Source organism: Labrus bergylta, chromosome 23, assembly GCF_963930695.1.
Source record: "Labrus bergylta chromosome 23, fLabBer1.1, whole genome shotgun sequence".
NCBI lineage: Eukaryota > Metazoa > Chordata > Actinopteri > Labriformes > Labridae > Labrus > Labrus bergylta.
The window spans coordinates 9,612,334-9,624,329 of record NC_089217.1 but is presented as its reverse complement, the minus strand read 5'-3'; the positions used below and the strand labels follow the sequence as shown (position 1 = coordinate 9,624,329).

At 43.1% G+C, this 11,996-nt stretch overlaps 1 long non-coding RNA gene across 1 annotated transcript; it reads right to left on the bottom strand.

Moving 5' to 3' along the window:
• Positions 1–2,201: 2,201 nt before the first annotated feature.
• LOC114920510 (uncharacterized) lies at positions 2,202–3,765 on the bottom strand. Its single transcript, XR_003808825.2, has 2 exons — positions 3,246–3,765; positions 2,202–2,384 (listed from the first exon to the last, which is right to left on the bottom strand). It is a non-coding gene; the product is annotated as an uncharacterized lncRNA (long non-coding RNA).
• Between the last annotated feature and the right edge of the window lie 8,231 nt (positions 3,766–11,996).

The window sequence follows — 11,996 nt, the reverse complement described above, 5'->3', positions numbered from 1 at the left end:
GGAAACCTCCACATCTGACCTTCCAGTTGAAGTTCATATCTCTTCAGCCACCTCGTGTGTTCAGTTAACTCACACAGTCACAATGTCATCTGCTTGGATCATCCAGAAATATGAACTCCAAACTCACAAGCTTTACAAGTATGTGTCAGCAATATATAACCCCACACATAGTCATTGTGTGAATCTATGCAGTATAAATACATAAATGGCTTTGCAGCAAAACTTAGTCATCCCTATAAATAGCTTCTTTTGGAGGCTGATACAGTAGCACTGCCATGAATGGTGTGGAAAAGCAGAGAGTGTGTCTCCGTGGAAGAGTGCATTTGTCTCTGTCTGTTGCTTTGATATTCACGTGCATGGTGAAAGCGTGACCTGTGTTTATTAGGGGGATGAGCGTGTGTGTGTGTGTGTTTGGTGCGGTTTTTGTATGCATGTGTTAGGTTTCTGGCTTGGGTGGGGGGGTGGGAATTGAGTAAGCCTTATGATGCACAGCATGGTCATAAGACACAAGTGCAATGGCAGGAATGGGTGACATGATGGTGGCGTTTGTGTGTGTGTGTGTGTGGGTGTGTGTGTGTGTGTGTGTGTGTGTGTTCAGAGGGGGATTTGACAGGAGGGGAAGCGAGGCCACAGGTGGTCAAGTGGAGTGTAGGAGACCAAGAGAGGGGGGAAGCCATTTGGAAGGAACGGGAATGAAGCAATAGTGAAATATTATTCTGCTTGGTGAATAATACACAAATCTTGATTTTATGACACCAACCAGGTTGAGGTCACATATGTGCATGCTGTTTAGTTCATCAAATGTAACTATTGGAAGTAGGTCATATTTAAAGGAGGGAGGGGATTTGGAAAACAGGGAAGAAAAAATGTAGGGTATAAGCCAAAACATATTTTTCTCTATGAAATCATGATGTAAACAAACTTTTCAGACTGACATCATTTTGAAAGAATTTGGTGCTGAAATATTTGAGACAGCATGTAAGGGGCTTTTGGACTTGCTGGCCACATTCAGAGACGTAACCTTACACTGAATGTGTTGTTAAGCGGGCTGATTTATTGACCACGTGAGGAGAGCTGGTCTTTGATGTCTGGTGCAGCTGTTCGACTGTGTCTGTCTTCGGTCCTTTTTTGGGATTCTGCCTCCACTTTTTGTCAATTCTAGAGTTAGCTTTACGCTAGCTTCACGGCTACCTTTTTGTCTGCGGTTGATATGAGGTTCATTGCGAGGCTGCGGTGTAGCGCAAGTAGGTCAAAAAATAAAGGCTCCTTAAATGACAGAACAACAACCCCTACCTATACTGTAGTGGTAGGACTATGAAGGCTAGTGCATGTAAACTAGCAACTGGGCGTGGAAAATAAACAGTGGTAGGGTTTAACAGTAAGCTAAAGGTCGAATAATTAATTTCTCAACGCTTGAAATATTTAGCTACAAAGGATGCTTAACAATTTAAAAAGACAGATAAATACATTTAAAAAAAAGGTATAATAAATAACTCAAAATGAATTGACACCAGTGTCATCGGTTAACTTTTCACAAGTTGGTTTCAGGTTTGCAGCCTGCTCTGGATTGTGAAGGTTAGCTTGGTTGGCATGAGTTGAGTAAGCTTATTTAAGAATCACCAGAATAATACAAAAGGTAACCCACTGTAAGGGAGACAGGACCCATCAGGATCCTCTCGGCCCCCGCGAGAGGACCTGGTATTATGCGAGAATAACATGGAATGGCAGTAAAATTGACCCATTACATCTTCCCTTTTCAGGCTTTGTTATTATAAACTTTACGCGAAGTTCTGCTTGGCGCATTTATCGCAACCTTGCTTAAAGTTACCCAAATTGGCTAGCCAGATTTTATTCATGATGGATGTGACAATGAACTGTCACTGAGGAGGACATAGTTGCTAAAGTATTATCCCCGCCATTTACATTTTTTTAAATTTAAATGAAGGAGGGTCACGGTTTAAGAGTCACAGTTTGCTTCTGCTGAAGAGTTACAGAAAAGCTGTAGAAAAGAAGCTCAGCTCTCAGTAGCAACACTTCCACCATGCTACTGATCAGTGCAATACAACTCTTAATGCCACTACTTGTACTTCAACTGCAAAGAAGTTATACACACTTCAACTGGTTATCTAAAAAATGAAGACATTATCAATACATGCATCGTAGTGGAGTATCAATTGCGAATAAAAACAGAGACATTTAAATTGGGCTGATGAAAATTTATTTGATAGGGTTGTAGGGGCACATGAAAAAAAAAAAAAGGTTTGTACCCACTTGCTCCTGTTCAACAGCTGCTTGTAAGTGCTGCTTTCTGTCCGTCTAGACATTAAAATATAGGTGAGACATAAAGATGAAAAGAGCCATGGGAGTAACAGGAATGTGAGAACCTGTAACAAGATAGGGGAAAACATGTCAGTTAAAGGTAAAAACATTGTGACAAAGATAAAGAGACTGCAGACACTCTGTGAATAGTTTTCTTTTTCCTCCTCCTGGTCTTGCTGTTGCTTTTATTTGAGTTTGTATGTGAACCTCTTTGTACTTCCTCCGTTGGTATAATCACAGTGTAAGAGCTTGAACATTTTGTTCTATGGCACACGCTGTACCACTGAATCTCAGACTCATAGGGTTAGGAAGGGTGAGGAAGTAGAAATGTAAAGAGAGAGAGAAAAAAAAAAAAAAAAACATGAGATGTGAGGAGGGCGAAAACTCTCCCAATGTTACCAATGAGAGGAGAGAGATAGATTGGGTGGGTTGAGGGGGGGGGGGGGGGGGTTGGGGGATAGTCAGAGCTGACAGGGTAGCGTGACATTTTCCTGTGAGGACAAATTGTTCCAAAAAATCAACAAAGAGGCAAACGAGAGGCAGGGTGACACTGCAGCACGAACTGCAGAAACGTTTAAGCTTCTCTGCAACATGCTCGCTGCTTCTCCCCGCTACTTTTGATTGGCTTCTGCATCTGCTCGTGCCCGCCGAATCGAAACCTAATCAAGGATTTCCTTAATTGGCTCATGTGCTCAGTCATATGTCGGAACATCATCGGCACACTTCATGTATGTCTATTTCACATTGCACTAAAACCATCATATGCGGCGGATTTGCGCACACACACACACACAAGATTAAATCACCACCATCTGCCCTTGCACATATCTCGGTTAATCTCCTATTTTCATTCACTGAGCTCTCGTAATGTGAAACTGTGGCGACGCCGAGTGAGAGTGTTATCCAATTTCAACTGGTTTACTAACCTCTTTCTCAGCCACGCCGCACTGCTCATCCTCTCCTCTCATCTCTGCCTCTCCCTCTACTTCCTCTGAGGCTTTTTAAGGACACGGCGTACCCAGTGCCCTCCCGTCTGCACGCTTCCCCCTTATCCTCTGATACCCTTTACTTTCTCTTCTCCTCTCATTACTCCCTCTCCTCACCTGCCTGATGACTTTAGCTCCTAGTTTGTCTCCTAAATTCACCTCCCTCTTTCTTACCCCTCTCTTGTCTTTTGTGTCCGCAGAATTTGAACGCTGAGAATATAGCCGGCATATCTAGCATCTTAAGGGCTCTTGGAAAAAGAAGAGCAGAGGGATGTTCCTGCTTCCTTGTGAATGTTGCACCGACAGAGAAGGGGGGCAAGTGGCAGAAAATAGTCCCTGGCACACTCGTGTGAAAAGAGTCAAGCACTGGCAAAAGGGGTCTGCGCGTGCATATTTAAAAATGCATGCAGTCACACTGCGAAACGAACCGATCGGGACGTGCACATGTACGTCATTTTCACACGTGCACCCACTTGTACTACATATGAGATAAATCAGATCCTTCTCGCAAGCAGGTATATATTTAGCCATGACCGCGCCTGTTGGCAACTACTGGTATTTGGCACCATCTCGACAGATAAACCCGCTGGAGGGGTCAGCTGACAAACGCTGAGGAGATGGAGGGTAACAGGGAGAATCAAACAGACGGGCGGGCTGGAGTGTGACAGCAAAAAGGAACTGAATGTTCTGCAGGAAAAAAAAGTCTTTTTTTTTGTGTGAGATGTCTTTTTTTTTTTTTGTCAATAAGATAGATAAATAAAATGAAACAACGGTATAGTTTTGAGTGTGGCTCTGCTCACGTAATGCCAGGGATCAACTTTGAGCAAGCTGGACACAGACTGTCCCTAAGCCCATGAACCTGCGACAGATCCTGAGCTGCACAACAAACCGTATAAATGAACACATTTTAAAAGTGGCTGAAAATTCCTGAAGATCTATGTTACGGATAGGTAAGCACTGTTTATACGGGCATCTGGTTGAGTAGGGTGGGTCTAGGTAGGACATGCATGATAGGAAGGTGTTAAATACATTTATATATGGAACTTGGAATCAATACCTAGACTCTTCTGCTGTTTAAAATGTCTTCCATACGAGATCTGACGAGGACTAAAATATATATACATTTCACCTTTTAAATCTTTCTTTTAAATTTCAAAATGTTGTTTAAACATTTAAATGTTGTTCGGAATAATTTCACCAGGCAGGGTCTCCAGGAGGCAGACACCCTCCCAACCCATTCAGAGCAGACTTAAGACTTTCCTTTTTTAATAAAACATATGGTTAGGGCTGGCTTAAGCTTGAACCAGCCATAGACTCCCCAGGGAATGAATACGCCGAGCTCCTATCTCTTTCTCTCCCTCTCTCTGCATGCATTCACGTCCAATTAATAGATGATGCTACGCTAATATCCACCTGTGAGGACCTGTGTGGGCTTTATATGTTTTTTTCATTTGTAGAAGTGTGTAATTTGAACTACAGGAGAGAGAGAAGGGAAATGAGGGAAAATCAGGGGAGAGGTAAAAGAAGAACAGACAGGAAGAGAGAGGGAGAAGATGCATTATGCTGAACAACCTGCCAGGTGTGTTGTATTCCCTCAAGAACAGTACACACACACACACACACACACACACACACACACACACACACACACACACACACACACACACACACACACACACACACACACCCCCACACACACCATGTGCAGTAACGTGTTATCAATATTGTTTCTTGCAGTGTGGTCGCCGCGGAGGAAAAAAAAGCAGCAACGCTCACAACACTATTGATCAAAACCTGTCAGCCTCCTTTGTATGTAACCTATGTTTTCTGTGTGCACGGGCAGGCTTCTACCATTTCCGCTCGTGTGTGCATTCGAGGAACGCGCGCGTGCACAGGCTCAGCTTGGCTGAAGTGAGAGCAGGCAGAGATGCCGCTTATGAAATTGGTATCATTTATCTTGGATGTGTTGGAAGGTGGTGGAAGCTTGCCTGTGGGCTTCCAGAGCTGGAAATATCAAGGAACAGAAATAAGTTTGTGTTTTGAGGTACAGGGAGGTTAATTTGTGTGTCGTTTTCGAGGGGGGTTTTTGACAAATGTGACTTCCCCTTCATGTTCTACCATGCATAGATTTTCTCTAACATGAAGAAATTCAAGCCTGGGACTGTGTTTTGGATTCTAGATCGCATTCTTGTTGGTATATGTGCTGTTAATGTAGACTGTGGATGAAATTGAGGTATATTTGTGCTTTTTCTTAGCAAGCAATCAAAAAGTGCTCAACGTTTGCCTTTCATGCCTCTTGTTGGACAGACAAACAGGCTAGATGCAGTTGTCTGTCAGCAATATTGCAATAGCAACAATTCTACTTGAAGAAAAGTCAACTTGTGCGGAGGCCTCTAGGCGGACGGCTCGGGTACAAGTCCGACTTGTGGCTCTTTTCCTGCATGTCGTCCCACTCTCTCTCTCTCCACAATTTCTGTCCAACCTCTTTAAAAAAAAGGCAGAAAAATAAACCTTAAAAAAAGAGGTCAACACCCTGCGTTTGCTCCATGTGCATGCTCCATGTTATTACCTGCTGCATACATGGATTTGCCCACGACTCCATGCAGATGTTTTCAAGTCGAGATGAACAAATTTGGCTGTTTGCGTTCAGCATGCAGCGTACTCCCCACTGGTGAATTTCAAGACATTTTAGGAGTGCAGTGTGTGTGTGTGTGTGTGTGTGTGTGAAGGAGCTTATGGTTCAGTGGTTGAGCAATGATTGTAAGGGAGCTGTCTGATACTTTAGCCCTAGTGAAAGGGGACGACCTCTAGCAGCAGTTTCACATGAGCGGGGTCAAACACAGATTAAAGGGGGCATTTATAATACTCACCTCGACGTGCGTCTCTGGCATTAAATTGAACTACATGCTTGGCAGCTTTTGATCAGGACTGTGTATGTCTAGCTTCAGAGGGACTTTCAGCAGAGAGGCTTTCATGCTCACTATACTCACAGCAGTCCTGTCTCAACTCAGTGTCTAAAGGTGATGTCAATGATTCACTCTTTTTCAATGGAAACATTTCTGTTCCAGGAAACCTTGAAGGCAAACAAAGAGCACAAAAGTATTCATTCAAGAGTCGGTAAAGTGCAGGTTCACTTTAAGCGGCATTGACAACAGCGTAGATGTTCCATTTAATACGCGATGCCGAAATGCTTTCACACCGAACACACCGCTTGGTTTCTTGAAATAAACTAAATAAATAAATAAAGTTAAAAATAGACTATTTGATTTGATCACTGATGACTGTCCCGTCTGCCTCTCTAATGATGATTAAAATGGAGTAGGCTGCAGCACACTCAGATGATTGACAGAACAATGTCATCCCGTGTGTGTGTGTGTGTGTGTGTGTGTGTGTGTGTGTGTGTGTGTGTGTGTATGTGCAGGCAAGTAGAAGCGTGAAGGTGTGTGCACCATGTTGAGGGGTTTATTTATACGGAGTGCATTCCACACACACCTCTGTTAATGGATTGCATGGAGATTAATGCATGCATGTACGTATATGTGTTTGTGTTGATGGGTTGTGAAATGTCTGGCGTCGGCATTAATGAGTTCAGATGGCTCTGATCTTAACATCCGCCCCTCTCTCTCTCTCTCTCGCTCTCTCTCTCTCTCTCTCCTTCCCCGCTCTCTCTTTCTGTTGGTCGGCATCAGGCCCTGTCTGACAGCTTTGGCAGCTCGTCAAGTCTACTCACTACACACGCCACTCAAACCCCGTCCAAGCAAATAAGCAATTAATCACTAGCATCCACAAGCAGCCGACGCAGGGGAAGAGAGGAGGAGGAGGAGGGGGAGGGGGGCATGAAGACAGGGGGTATCAGGGTTCATTTGGGTTCAAATATAACCCCGCCCCCATTCACACTCCCGCTCACACTAAAACAAATGCTCACAGTTCCCTTGTGGATTCAGCGTTGGCGGCCGCATAACAAGGAGATTATCTTCTTAATAAGTCAGGGGAGGAATTATGGAAATGAAAAAAAAAAACACGAAACAACTGGACAGCATCTGTTGACTAATAAAACAAACTATTGTCTCTATTAGAGTCTCTTCTCCGCCCACAGTAATGGTGATTAAATGATTAGTTGCTGATAGAAATGATTAAATGGTGCGTATGGGAGAGAGAGTGAGTGTACCTTTTGTGTGTTTCATAATGTGGAAACAGAAGACAGACTTGCTTTGGAAAAGCTCCTAAATATCAAGTTAATTTGCTACTTGTTTGCTCCTTTGATACTGTGGACCCCCATTGTTCCTGAAGGTGGTTAAAACATTGAATGTTTCGCACAGACGGCACAAATATGTAATATTATTTTCGTAATTTATTGTATGAAACGCTAGAAGTAGAACACCCCTAATCTCTTGAACTACTTTTTTTTAAATATATTTTCACAATAATGGATATGATTTGCTAGTTTTGATTTTTACATGTTTTTGGAAACATGTAAAAGCAGTGTCTCATAACACTCTGGGGGGGTCTCGACTCCCACTTTGGGAACCACTGATCTAGCTCGTAATACACTTATAATAAACATTTCTTTCAACAGATTTATTAAAAAGCTGTGCAAGATATTTACGGTGAACATCATAAAGAAACTTTATCTTGAAATATTTGCCAACCACTGCATTGAAAATGTTTATAACCTTCCTTTATCATATATATGTTATCACACTTTCAGTTTCAAGGACAAACACTGAAGTACTTGTGTGGCTGTTGATACATTTCATAACCCTTAGTCACCCTCTACAATCTGGTTTTATAGCCATTCAATTGTTTCCGCTGTTTGTTTACTTAGTAAGAGATAGCTTAAGTGGTTAGGTGATAGAGACTGGACGTCCTTCCTGTCTTCTTCTATAATTGGTCGAGAAAAGTTGTTTGTCCTTTATTGCTGTCTGCTGATCTTTTGACTTTGGTGCCTATAGGTCAGCCCTTTGACTTCTGCTGATCCTGAAACAGATGGCACACTGGATGTGTCTGTGAAATCTAACTGGAGAATAAAAAAATGAATTTTCTGTTTTGACAAGTGAAGGAGTGAGGACTGCTTGTTGCAGGTGGACAAAAATCTTGGAGAAAAACATTTACTGAGATGCCCTGGGAATTATGTTTTAAGAGCTGACCTGCAGTGTAATTTCACTTGGAACTAAAGGTTTGAACACCATTTTTAACAGAGAGGCTTAAATGAAAACAGTATGGATCCAGAGTTGAATTCTACTCAATAAGAGGCGATCAAACAATGTGCTGCCAGCACATTTTTCAGTGCACTCCAAGACTTGAATTATTAATCCGTCAAAATTCAAAGACACTCTTAAGCCACCCAATATGACTGCTACCACCCAGCCCCCACCCTCATATGCATGTATTAACAAGTGAACCCTGTGACTCTTAAATGCCATAACATAGAGAAGGAGGGAAAGACTGACATTTTAGAAAAAAAAAAAGATCAGGGAGGGAGACCAACAAATGACACGAGACAAAGAAAGTGATAAGCCCTTATTACACACACACACACACACACACACACACACACACACACACACACACACACACACACACACTCTGGAAAAGTTCTAGACATTTTCATTTTCATTTATTTTTATTTTCCCAACAGCTGCTTCATTTAAACGGTTAACAATTTATTCCAACAAAAATGGATTCAACATAGAATTTTGAATGATTAGAGATAGAAATTGGACATTTTAGTACAGCTATGGCCCTGACATATCGTCTTTCACACATGGCCCTTACAGCCGCAGATTTTCTTTGTTGGGGAAAGAAAAGGGGTGGGCTAGTTTAAAAAGTCAAGACATACTGTAAAGGATGCTGCGGATGTGGAAGTTAGTGTCATGTCTCTAATGTATCCAAGATGGTGGACTAGCAACAGTCCGCTACGATTGCAGTGTTTGCCTTTATGTCAATGCAACGTGTAGTTGGACGTATTCACATCACAAAACAGTTGGGATCAAATCACATGATTGCAAACAGAAAAGAGCACATATCAGCTTTTTAAGATCAACCTGGATGTGTAGTGGTCACAGGATGTAAACGTCGTCACCCACACTCACCTGCAGTGATTGTTCCTGAATATTTCCTGCTCAGTTTATACATCAGCTCATCAAGTCTTCTTATGAAATCTGCAGAAATCTGGATAAAGTCAGAGTGGAAAAGTCAAACATTTCTGGCGAAACATGCAGCTTACCCCGAAAATTTCAGGATTTTTTATTTTTTTTTGTGCATGTGTGAAAAGGCTAATAGAAAGAAGGGTACAGAGGAGCCTGGACTGAGAGACTTTCTCTCCATTCGCTGGGGTCCACCGGAGATTTCACAGCTGGTGGGCCGCATGTCTGTGCCAATTCCCTCACTAAAAAAAATAAATAAATACTCTCCACTCACCGACACCAAGATCAGTAGCATCAATATGTGTGTGTCCCTGTGTGTGCACATGTCTGTGTTTACTGTGCATCATTGTGTAACTGTCCCTCCCACAGCAGACACCTCAGCCAAATGCCAGGATGCCTGCTTAAGATCCAAACGGCTGATAACTGGCTCAATCTGCAGTCAAAAGTTACACCGCTCCAAGCCGTTAATGTAGGAAATATCTACTGCAGCGCCAGTGGCTGTTGCAGACACACAAACACACACTCAGGCATGCAAAGAATGATGCTTTGACTGACAGAGAGACAGACAGACAGGCAGACCGTCTCTTGTTGATATCAGACGCATGGCGATGAAGCTGACAGATAACGGGTGGCATTTCTTATTTGACATGCAGTACACCCTCATTAAATTCCAACCAGGCCAGCAGGCACATATTCGGAACATTATGAAATGACGATAAGAGGCTTCCTTTTTGTTTGTGATTGTAACCTTTAGTAGGAGATTGGTGTTTGTTTGTTTGTTTTCTAGAGTCAGCCAGCTGTAAGAAGTGTTTCAGAGAATATCGGGTAAGAATTAAGTGTATAAACTGTTCTTAGCTTTTTTTTGGAAAATGGCCCTTCAGTCTTGAGAGGTATGTTACTGGAAATTCTCATTTTTGAGATGATGTGGCTTCAGCGTTGGCTGGTTTGCAATATTTTTGATCGTCCAACTGCAACGTCTTTCTGTTCCTGGTTCCCTGATGTTAGCGTTGACTTCACTGCAGTCCTATGTTTGAATCACAGATAGTTGATGATCAAAACAATACAAATATACCACCAAAGTTGTAATACGTTTAGATTTCATTCAACTACAACAATATCCAAAGCAAAACCATAACAACCAAGGCCCACCAAGGCAATTCATTTGCTATCTTTTCAGCCTCCTAAAGATAAAACTCCAATCATTAGCCCAAGCAAGGTAGCTCCTCAAGGTTCCTTCTAATTTGCTCTCACGTGAACAAAGTTTATATTTGACATGTCGGCTTCCTGTTGTACTTTGCCCCCCGAAAAGCTTGGAGCGTTCAAAGCTCTCGGCTGAAGGTTGTGACTCATGGTACCATATCTGAGTTATGCCGTTGTTTTCACTGAACACTCGAGCTATGACGCATCCGTGGTGACTTTAGCCTTCAACTCACTGAGGCAGAGACACTCCCTCATGTGCTCACACTGGTATCTGAATCTCAGACATTCTAGAGACAAACATGAAACCATGTGATATACAATCAGTGCAACAGTTACCAAAAACCAAAATCATTATAGACTGAAAATCCTCTCTACCTTGGTTGGAAAAAAAAAAGGTGTAGAAAACACTTCAAGTGAGTTTTTGGGGGCCCCACATTTTTTATGTCAGTTCGCTTTTTAATATTCATAGACGGCAGTCGAATCTTGACGAAATTTGCAGCCGTCTCTAGCTGCACCTTTCTTTTTGCCACTAGTCTTCTAACATTTTTCTTTGCTGTCTTTTTTTCTCCTCTTCCCCCGAGCAAAGGGGACAGCTGCTTATCCCTGATAAACGCCTGGCATTTGGCGCGACGAGAGAAGGGAGAGATGAGGGGAGAGGGGGGTGAGGAAAGGGGAGGAACGGTGGAGGGGAGGGGGAGGAAGTAGGGGGGGGGGGGGGGGGGGGGGATGTCAGATGGGTGCGGCACATTGGTCGAGACGATGAGAAGTGAAAAAGGCAGCAGGGATTAAAGAGCAGGGGTTTTTTTTTTATGGCAGCGGTCAAGCAAGAAGACGAGCGTGGGGGGGGGGGGGGGGGGGGGGGGGGGGTGAAGACGAGAGAAGATGAGGTCTAATCGTGACCTAGATTCCAAGACGGCCAGACATAATAGGCAGGGCCTTACCCCACGTGAACCCCCTCACCCCCAGCCCTTCTCCTCAGTCATAACAATAACAGAGAGAAGAGGAGCTGCAGGAGGAGAGGAGAAGAGGGAGGGGGAGGGCGCCCGGTTTGGGGATGGTCCCACTCCAGCACCTCAGTCGCCTACCTTGTTTGGCCTCTCTGTGTCTCTAACTCCAGGCAGCTGTATGCAGCGTACGCCCTCAAACCTCTGGAAATTCCTGGAAAGGGATCTTTTGGGTCAACGTTTGGATAAACTTTTCCTGGGGTCTTCTGAGATCAACTCTGTTAGGATCAGGCTTGTTTTATTTGCTGAGAAGGACAAATACTCTTAAGCGGAATGGATGGAAAATCAATAATATTGGTGTGTAAGCTCAATATGCTGAATTTGAAATACATTCATGGTAT